Source organism: Hakea prostrata, chromosome 1 (genome assembly GCF_041222555.1).
Source record: "Hakea prostrata isolate BN-2017 chromosome 1, UWA_Hpros_2, whole genome shotgun sequence".
In the NCBI taxonomy this organism is placed as follows: Eukaryota; Viridiplantae; Streptophyta; class Magnoliopsida; order Proteales; family Proteaceae; genus Hakea; species Hakea prostrata.
The window spans coordinates 59,222,632-59,232,786 of NC_142600.1; the positions used below are offsets into that span (position 1 = coordinate 59,222,632).

Genomic DNA, 10,155 nt, shown 5'->3' on the forward strand with positions numbered 1-10,155 from the left:
TAGATTAATTACTCTATTACTATTGATGTGGCCATGAAATCTCAATCACAAAAATCTGCCATTAATCCTTGATCCAGTTAACAAGTTTATTAATGTCGGACAATAGTAGAATATATATCTCATCATATGACATATTTCTTTCAATCAGTCACAACAGAAGTTTACTTACTAACTAAATCGAAATGAGATGAACAAAGAATGTTCAACAATTATGATCACATAAACGACATTATTTCTTGTTGATCCTTCGTCATACCCCTGAATATCGTCATATTCATGGGTTGCCTTGAACACCATCACATTCAAGGCCAACACACATTTAGGCCCAAGGCCATGGTCAATAGTCAATCCATCAATTATAACTAAAGCCACATTTGGACAATAGTAAAATTACCATTTCCAAAACATCACAACAATAAAGCACAATTAATTCATGCATGTATCAAAACATCCATAAGAAAATAATTCCTTCATCATATATATATATATATATATATATATATATATATATATATATATATATATATATCAAAAAAAAAAAAAAGAACTACTAAGCGATAAGGGCTTCATCCCCTGTATTATTCTTTCTTCCCATCCTTGGAGTCTTTCTTCTCAAGTCAAGATTTACGTGCAATACAGTCTCTCTTAAAATATCCCTTTTGATCACACCAGTAACACGTAATATCATCAAGGTTTTTCTTTTCCTTGTTATAAGGATGATACTTATCTTTCTTGGAAGAAAACTGTTTGTTCTTATGAAACCCACTAGCAGATGCCTTGTTGTCTTTAATCAGATATATAGCCTCGATTTTCGCTTTCTTCTTCAGTACATATGGAAATAAGGTCTTTCATGGTCTTTTCCTTTGTCTGCGCATTGAGTGAAGTTCTAAGGGTAGCGTAAGACTCTGGAAGAGATTTGATAGCAAGATGAACCAGAAATTCATCATCGATCGTTGTCCCAAGTTCTTTTAATTTATTTGCAATAGAAAACATCTCCAGAAGATATTCTCTAACACTTCCCATACCATCAAATGTAGATGAAGTCAGCTTAGACATTAGTTCTCCTTTCTCCCCCTTTTGTGATAACTCAAACACTGTTTTTATCTCTGCAAGATATTCTACTGTAGTGTCCTTCATCTCTACACTGTCAAGCATGGACTCAGGGATGGACTTTTTCATTATAATTAAACTTTTCTTGTTGGCTGTCACCTATTCTTTATGCTTTAGCTTCTCCTTGTGTGTACTTGCAGCGGAAAGATTAGCGGGCTTTGGCTCTTTAAGAGCCATATTATAATCAAGCAATCCAAGTGTAGCATTTATTTCATCTACCCATCTTTTATAGTTTTCCCCGGAGAGAGCAGGGATGGAAGCCAAAGCATTAGCTTGAGCAGACATCCTAAGAGGAGAACAAAAATTCAAAAGAACAACATAAGTGAGAGCAGACATTCAAACAATTATATCATGATCATATTATAAGAATCACACGTCACTCTCAGATATACATATATGAGAATCATACCATACCAAACGTGCTAAATACAAAAACTTTAGCCAACATGAGCCGACCAAATAATATTTCTACCTTTGGGTTAAAATATACAAGGCCTCACATGTAATCTTGCAAATACCACGGAATAGCAATGACTTTCTAAAATTCCTTCACCTTTAGGTGATAAGAAGCTTATGAAAATCACATCATACCAAACATGCTAAAGGCAGAAACCTTAGCCAACATGAGCCGACCAAGTAATATTTCAACCTTTGGATTAAAATATACGAGGTTTCACATGTAACTTGCAAATACCGCAGGACAACAATAACTTTCGAAAATTTCTTTCACCTTTGGGTGATAAGAACTTCTAAATTATGCTTCCCAAAATATCATAATGTATTAATCCAAATTAAAAAATTGAATGCAACAATAATCCTCGAAAATCTCATTACTTTTGGGTAAATGAAATTCCTTAAATTATTATTCATTCTCACTTGAGTGCATATATCAATGTTACTTAGATGACATCACCCTTGGGCAAATATTAAGAGGAGGGCTACAAATACCTTTGAAAGGTAAAGAAGGAAGCCAAGGGTCTTTATAAATATTAACTGATGTCCCATTCCCAATTTGTCTAATCAAACCCTGATTGAGTATATCCCTACCAATAAGTATACTCTTCCAACCCCAAGAGCTTTACAATCTACGAAAGGTGTATCTTTGATGTATTTTGCATACATAACTTGGGCCCATAAGGAATTAGGATTGGTCAACAGTCTCCAGCTTTGCTTGGCCCACAAAGCTTTATTAAAACAATGGACATCACGAAAGCCCAATCCACCCTCCCTCTTACCCCTACACAAAGTCTCCCCTTTAACCCAATAAACACATTTCCCTTCGTCATCCTTCCACCATAACTGGCAAATTTTCTGGTTCATGGCTTGGCATAATTCTTTTAGAATGAGGAAACAAGACATAGCATAAACGGGAAGTGTAAAAGCCACAGCTTTAATCAAAATTTCCTTACTAGCCGGAGTTAACAATTTCCCCTTCCAACCAGATAACTTAGAAGTCAGCCTCTCAAGAATAAAGGAGAAAGTTTAGACCTTAGACCTTCCAATGGAAGAGGGAAAACCAAGGTAAACCCCTTGTGATTGAGCCTCTTTAATGTCAAAAGTGGAAATAATATCACTCCTAACCTGGATAGGGGTCCCGGCACTAAATAAGATAGCTGATTTATCTAGATTAATATGCAATCCCGAAACCAGCTCAAAATCTTGAAGAAAAGTATTAACTGTAAAAGAAACGAACAAAAGATCACAGTATGGAAGTTGGAACTCCTAGGCGCGTTACAACGTCGCTTTCCTTAAGACGTAATTCGCCCTCACATCAAGGTGCTATGAGGTATTGCGAACCGTCTCCTAGGATACAAAGAAGCATAACTTGAGTTGAATCTCCCAAGTTTTGCTAAGCACAAAAAAAACTCAAGAACAGAGAAATTTTCGTATATCTGTTGTTGTGAAGCTAGAACGTATTTATAAGCATTGAGGTGCCTCTTCTGAACAGTTCATGACTCTGTTTGTATGAGTGCACCTCTCTATAGGGATACGAATGTTGACGTTCAAATATGAGCCGTCGGATAGTTTGGCCGCACGATCTAACGGTCCATATTGAACCATCAAAAAGGATATTTATGGATCTACTTCCATCGCCCTAGATCTGCCGTTGATCAAAATAGTGGTTGGGGAAAATAATATGCAATCATCAGCAAAGAGAAGATGATTATCTCAGGACCCCTTTGGGAAATTTTAACACCAGGTAATCTGGGAATACCTCTATTGGATGTGATGCGCTGGGAGAAGGTTTCTAAACAAAGAATAAAGATATAGGGACTCAAGGGACAACCTTGCCGAATACCTCTATGTAGCACCAATTTCCTAGAGAGGACCCCATTGATATTAATCTGATAACTCACTGTGATGATACATTGCATGACCCATTAGGTCCATTGGTCGGCAAATCCCAGGTGCTTCAAAGTATGCTCAATATATGACCACTCTAATTTGTCATAGGCTTTGCACAGATCAAGTTTGAGAGCCATAAACCCAGAATTTGATTTAGATTTCTTCATAAAGTGAAGGTATTCATGGGCTAGATAAATATTATCAAAAATAGCTCTACCTGGTACAAAAGCACTTTGCATTTGGCTAATAATGGACCCCAAAATGGGTTTGAGACGATTAGCCAAATATTTCGCTATGACTTTATAAGGAGTGGTGCATAGACTAATAGGACGAAAATGAGAAACCTCCTGAGGATGAGTTCTTTTGGGGATGAGAGAGATGATTGTTTTGTTGAGACTCTTAAGCATATGTTCCCCATTGAAAAAGTGTTGCACACCATGGACTAGATCAGGGCCAATTATGCCCCAATGTTTTTTATAGAATTGAGCAAGGAGACCATCAAAACCAGGGACCTTGGTGCCTTTCATTTGGAAGAGGGCTTTTTTTATTTCCTCAAAAGAAAAAAGAGAGCACAAAGAAGAATTGTTTGAAGCTGTAATGCAAGATGGGGTGCTAGATAAAAACTCCTGAGGAGAGATGGGGGATGAGGAAGAGAAGGTGGATGTAAAGTGTGAATAGATTTCAGAGTGGATTTGGGACTCCTCAGTCAATCATCTCCCAAAATTATCTTTTATTTTGGTAATTGAATTTTCTTGTCTTCTTTGAGTAGTGGAAGCATGGAAGAACTTGGTATTTCTATCCCCCTCTGAAAGCCAAAGCACCCTGGATCTTTGACACCAAAACTTTTCCTCTGCCAAAAGTTGTTTTTCAATTTCTTTCTTAAGTTCCAATTCTTCCTTGGCAGAGGAATCAGATGGGGGCTGTTGTTGGCAAGCTTCCAATAATTGGGTTAGCTTTGCGATTTCCATAGAAGCATTATGAAAAGTTGCCTTACTCCAAGATCTAAGGGATTTGGTATAGTTTTTGATTTTCTGATGAAGTTGATAAGAAAAAGAACCAAATCTAGGGGCATTCCAACCAATGTTGATTTGATGAGATAGGTCTGGATGGTCTTCCCATTTGGTCTCATAGGGAAACCTCATTGGCCTTTTATTGGTAGGATGGAGAGAGATTTCAAGCTGGGTGTGATCAGAACCCACCATAGCCCATCTATGACCCTGTACATTCCCAAATAAGTCAAGAAATTCAACATTTATAAAAGCTCTATCCAGACACTCCTTGACTAGGTCACTACCATGTCTTTTATTGGACCAAGAGAATTTGGGCCCATTACACTTCACCTCAAAGAGATTGCAAGACTCAATAGCCTCCCTAAAGGCATCCATTTGAAGTTGAGGTTTTGGGGGTCCACCAAACTTATCCTCATTACACAAGATTTCATTAAATCACCAAAGACAATCCAAGGGGTACTTACAGATAAACTCAAATGAGCTAATTCATACCAGATCCGAGCCCTTTGCTCAACTTGGGGATGTCCATACACTAAGGTTGCTCTAAACTCTGCATCAGAAGAGGGAACTTTAATTAGTAAATCAACAATATGAGAAGACGAAGAGAGGATAGTGATTGAGACATTACCATTCCATAGGTATAAAATCACCTTTCCGAGCATACAAAGATTCACAAAACAAGTTACCAAATCTGAGCATAAAAAAATCTCAATTAGGTCACTAGGGGGCATATGACATGGGTAAGTTCTATCAAACCATGTTACCCTAAATCGACCAAGATTAAACATGGTTCGACTATACTTTGGTTGGACCTCGAATGAACTAAGGTTTGATCAAACTTGTAGACTTTTTGAGTAAACTCCCGTTTTTCCTTGTATTTAGGGATAAGAAACCTTTATCAAGCCAAGATGATCAAATTATAATCCTGATTGAATTCAACAGTTGCAATGTTAGCTAAACTCTATCTCTACAGACTAGACTCAAGGAAGGAGTCTAAGTTGAACTCATTGACTCTAGCGTCCAGGTAACTCTAACTATAAATACCCATACCCCCACCCACAATAAGGTATGCTTTTTCTGAGAATCACTCAGATAAGCATGCATTTACCATTATTTATTTGATTTAATTCCCCATACTTATTTAATTAAAGAGAGCTAATTGAGTATTTTTATGTATTTTTCAGGAATAAGGAGATTTTGGATATTAGAGATAATATGGAGTAAAGTTGGCAAATATATTAGATATTGGTGGATTTTAAATCATGGCATTCAATCTTTCTGCTCAAGAAATCATGAAAAGTGAGATCTTAGCCAAATTGGAAAAGAAAAGCATTGGGGATTTGAAATCCCAAAGATCTTAGGGATGGTCTTCCTAGGTATGCCCTATCTTCGCAAGACTATCGTCCTTTGCGGAAGCTTGGCACGCTTAGTTCGCTGAGCTATAGAACATCTTTGGCCAAACTCAAACACAATCAACTAGAAGAGATAGAACAATCAAATTAATGAAATAAGCATGGTTCATCGATCTAAATCCCAAAGAAAAAGAACTAGCTACTCATTATCACAAAGTTCATAAGAAAAATAAAGATGAAACATAGGGGGAGAGAGAGAGAGAGAGAGAGAGAGAGAGAGAGAGAGAGAGAGAGAGAGAGAGGTGTGGTCTTCTTCTTCAGCAATGAGAGAGATGAGAGCTGCATTCGCCGTCTTCTTTTATGTGGTTGAAAAGAACAGTTGTCTCCAATATAGACACCACAGTTCACCAAAATTTCTCTGATAGATGGTGCATCGATGTCTCTTATTTTTATCAAAGAGAGTCTATTCATTACTGAGTACCTCCCCCTGAGGATTGGGTGAGAGTAAATTTTGTTGGATCCATATGGACTACCAGATTGCCCCTTTAAGTTTATTCAAGAGAAACAACTGGGCCAGCAGTTCCATTGGTTGTAAATTTCTTTTTTTTTTTTTTTTTTTTTTTTTCTGTTAATATAATTTAAAGTCTTCATTTCTCCCTGTAAAAAAGAAAGGGTAATTTTCATCTGGACCCCTTGAGGTTTAGTCCATGTCATTTTTAGTCCAACTAAATGGACACTTTGCATATGCCTCCCCTGAGGTATCCAATAAGATCAATTAAGGACAAATTGTAATTTTTATGACTAAAATACCCTTATATTTATTCTATCGTATGATTTGCATCATGTATTCATAATTAAGTGAAAATCAAAAGAGTCTAAGAGAGCAGTTAAGGTTTCGCACACGCAATGATATCGCCAACTCGAGAGTCACCTAGTTTTGGGTGATTGGATTGATATAGACCCAGGTCTAGGCCTATTGTTGCTGAGCTTGAGGCGAGAGTTCAGGAGCTGTCCTCCTAGGTTGAGAGATCCGCACAGACGGGTATGCTTGAGAATCAAACCTTCTCTTTCATCTGATACATTCTTCTTACTTGAGCTTGATGCAATAAGAATGCTTGGTTGCAGGCCAAGCATCTGGAGTTTATTCCAAAATCCACGAGCGAAAAGCTTACAAGAGAGTGAAACATGGAGAACAACCACCAGCAAGCTCAGTCATCTTCGTTTCCAACAATGCAACCACCGTTTCATCATCTTCTACAACAGCTATAGCAGCAACTGCCGATGTTTTGGACATACCAACGTCAAGAGATCGAACAAGTGAATTTCAAGAATCATTAGCTTCCTTTAGCCCGAATCAAGAAGATCATGAAAACCAATGAGGATGTTCGCATGATCTCTGCTGAAGCACCAATTCTCTTTACAAAGGCTTGTGAGCTTTTTATTCTCAGGCTTACAATCTGTTCATGGCTTCACGCAAAGGAGAACAAGCGTAGGACATTGTAGAAGAATGATATCGTTGCGGCAATTACCCGTACCGATATCTTTGATTTTTTGGTTGATATTGTCCTGAGGGATGAGATTAAGGATGAAGCAGGGCTTGGAATTCCTGGGAGTACCACCAGTGGAATGTCTTACTATTATCCTCCGATGGGTCAGCCGGCACCAGGAGTAATGATTGGCCGTCCTACATTGCCCGGAATGGATCCCGTGTGTATGCTCAGCCACCGTCTCAGGCGTGGCAATCAGTATGGTAGTCAGCTGAAGAGGGATCATATGGGAGCGGTGATAGCCAGTGGCAGAAGAAGAAGAAGAGACAAGATAGCCTTATTCGTGCGATGAGAAGACCTGAAAATTGTGACCGTTGAAGAGGAAGAATTTGCACAGTACGAATTAATGATGAAAATAGACTTATCGAAATTTGGTTTTTCTTTTTAATGAAGTTGTATTAGAACAGAAGTTGATATAAATTCGATGCAATTATCCCATTCTTTTGATTTTTACGGTTAAATTTAATTGTGAAGACATGATACAAATCGTGCGGTAGAATAGACATAAGGGTATTTTGGTCATAAAAATTACAATTTGTTCTTAATTGATCTTATTAGATACATCAGAGGAGGCAAATGCAAAGTGTCAATTTACTTGGACTAAAAATGACATGCACCAAACCTGAAGGGTCCAGATGAAAATTTAGAGCTAGTAAAAGAGGAATTTAGGTGTCTGCTAAAAGAGGGTCTGATTTTATAAATTAATAAACTTTAAATCTTGAAATTAAAAAATAAAAATAATAATTATAGGTAAATCTTCTTGATTTAATTCTCAACCGTTCGATATAATATGTAGTGCGATCATTACCGTTGACAGCATCCAGCCAGCAGTCCGCTGCTGCAAATAAAAATCCATTAAACAAGGAAATGATTTCCCTCTTCTTTTCAAACGACGTTTTATTGTTTTAAACCCTAGCCTCCTGGACGAAAAACCCTAGCGTGGTCCTCGCGGGATTGATACCTCTTCTGCATGTTGACAGTCTCCCGTGAACACATTCCATCAAAATCCGTCAGTTGCAGTGGTTCAATCGCTTGTCCATCTTTATTGTCTAGGCGCCTCAGGGGATTGGATTGCGAGAAGCAAAGCTATTAAGTCTTGGGGTCTCATGATCCTCTTCTTTATCTGTTCTCCATCTTAACTTTAGGTCAGCGAAACTCTTCTCCTTCTTTTCTTTTTTTAACTGAAATTTATCAAATGCTTTTCTGTACTTGCTAGTGATTCTTCTGTAACTCTATATTCTCGTATATATATATATTTTTTTCTTTCAGTAGATTGAATCCTTCGTCTTGAATGAAATACAAACAGAGAGCTAGCAGAATCCATCACTTAAAATTTCTGCCCAAACAAAATCATACTCACCAAACTTGCTCTGTATTTCCCTCAAGCCCCGTCGACTTTCAATCCAAGGTCTGCCCCATCCGACAACCATAATCCTGCTTCCCAGTCATTCTCTTTCCTGATACTAAAACCTCACTAAGTCTTCATTGATAGATTAGTTACGTTCACTTGACATAACCCAGTCATCAGAAGACCTAACTATTCATAGCTAATCCTGGAATTTGGCTTCTAATTAGTTACTGACCAATCTAGAACTACATCACTATTTATTCATTAGAATCTAAATAATTGTTGGTTCCTTTTTATTACATAAGCCCTTATAACATGCCCTACCTGCTTCTGAAACAGGGACTCCATAAATTTTATTTTCCTTATAATGTATTCAATGCCTTAAAAGCAAGGACATAGACGTTGTAGAAATGTCCACATCAGCAACCTGATAAGAAATCAATATAATCAGGGTAATGCCTCATCTAGTTTGATGTCTTCTTTTAATTTTTGGTCTCTTATATGACAACTTATTATTTGCAGTTTTACTCACATTGGTTGATGACAAACAGGTCGATTATATGCATCATGGCACCTGTTCCTATCGAGGTAGTTTATGTTGAACCAGTATATTGCCCTCAGGCTGTTTTAGATTGGTATGCAAGTGGATCTAGGGAGAAGAAGAAAGAAATCATGGCAAACCGGAATGTCAAGAGCAGTGAGATAAGCTTACAAGCAAAACAGCACCTGTCAGCGGCTGGATGGGAAATTGCATATGTTGAAAAGAGAGGAAAGGTTCCTGAATTGCGGTATAAGTCACCAAAAGGGAGGTCTTACCATTCTCTCAGAATGGCTTGTCTGGAGTGCATCCAAGACCTTGGACTTCATTCTAAAGATATGACTGCAAAAATTGATCAAAATCTAATGCAAGGCATTGTTAAACAAGATGGATTGGATGGTGCATTTTTAGGTAGTAGAAAGCGAAGAAACCCATCAGATCAAGATGTAAATACTTGGAAACCTGAGAAAGGAATGCAAGGCATTGTTAAACAAGATGGATTGGATGGTGCATTTTTAGGTAGTAGAAAGCGAAGAAACCCATCAGATCAAGATGTAAATACTTGGAAACCTGAGAAAGGAAAGGTTACAGTTGCAGCGGAGTATTGTCACAATGTGGTAGTCCCTTCTCACCAAAACCCTCAATCTATTCCGTCTTTGCTCATAGAGAAGAAAAATCAAGATGTAAATACTTGGAAACCTGAGAAAGGAAAGGTTACAGTTGCAGCAGAGTCTGGTCACAATGTGATAGTCCCTTCTCTCCAAAACCCTCAATCTATTCCGTGTTTGCTCATAGACAAGAAAGATCAAGATGTAAATACTTGGAAACCTGAGAAAGGTAAAGTTACAGTTGCAGCAGAGTCTGGTCACAATGTGATAGTCCCTTCTCTCCAAAACCCTCAATC

At 37.8% G+C, this 10,155-nt stretch overlaps 1 long non-coding RNA gene and 1 pseudogene across 1 annotated transcript; both read left to right on the plus strand.

Annotated features, from left to right (window-relative positions):
* Positions 1-7,003: 7,003 nt before the first annotated feature.
* Positions 7,004-7,683, plus strand: LOC149029220 (nuclear transcription factor Y subunit C-1 pseudogene; annotated as a pseudogene).
* A 627-nt stretch (positions 7,684-8,310) lies between these two features.
* On the plus strand, positions 8,311-9,943 carry LOC149029221 (uncharacterized). The gene is made up of 3 exons (XR_016172389.1): positions 8,311-8,510; positions 9,053-9,165; positions 9,265-9,943. It is a non-coding gene; the product is annotated as an uncharacterized LOC149029221 (long non-coding RNA).
* Positions 9,944-10,155: the final 212 nt, after the last annotated feature.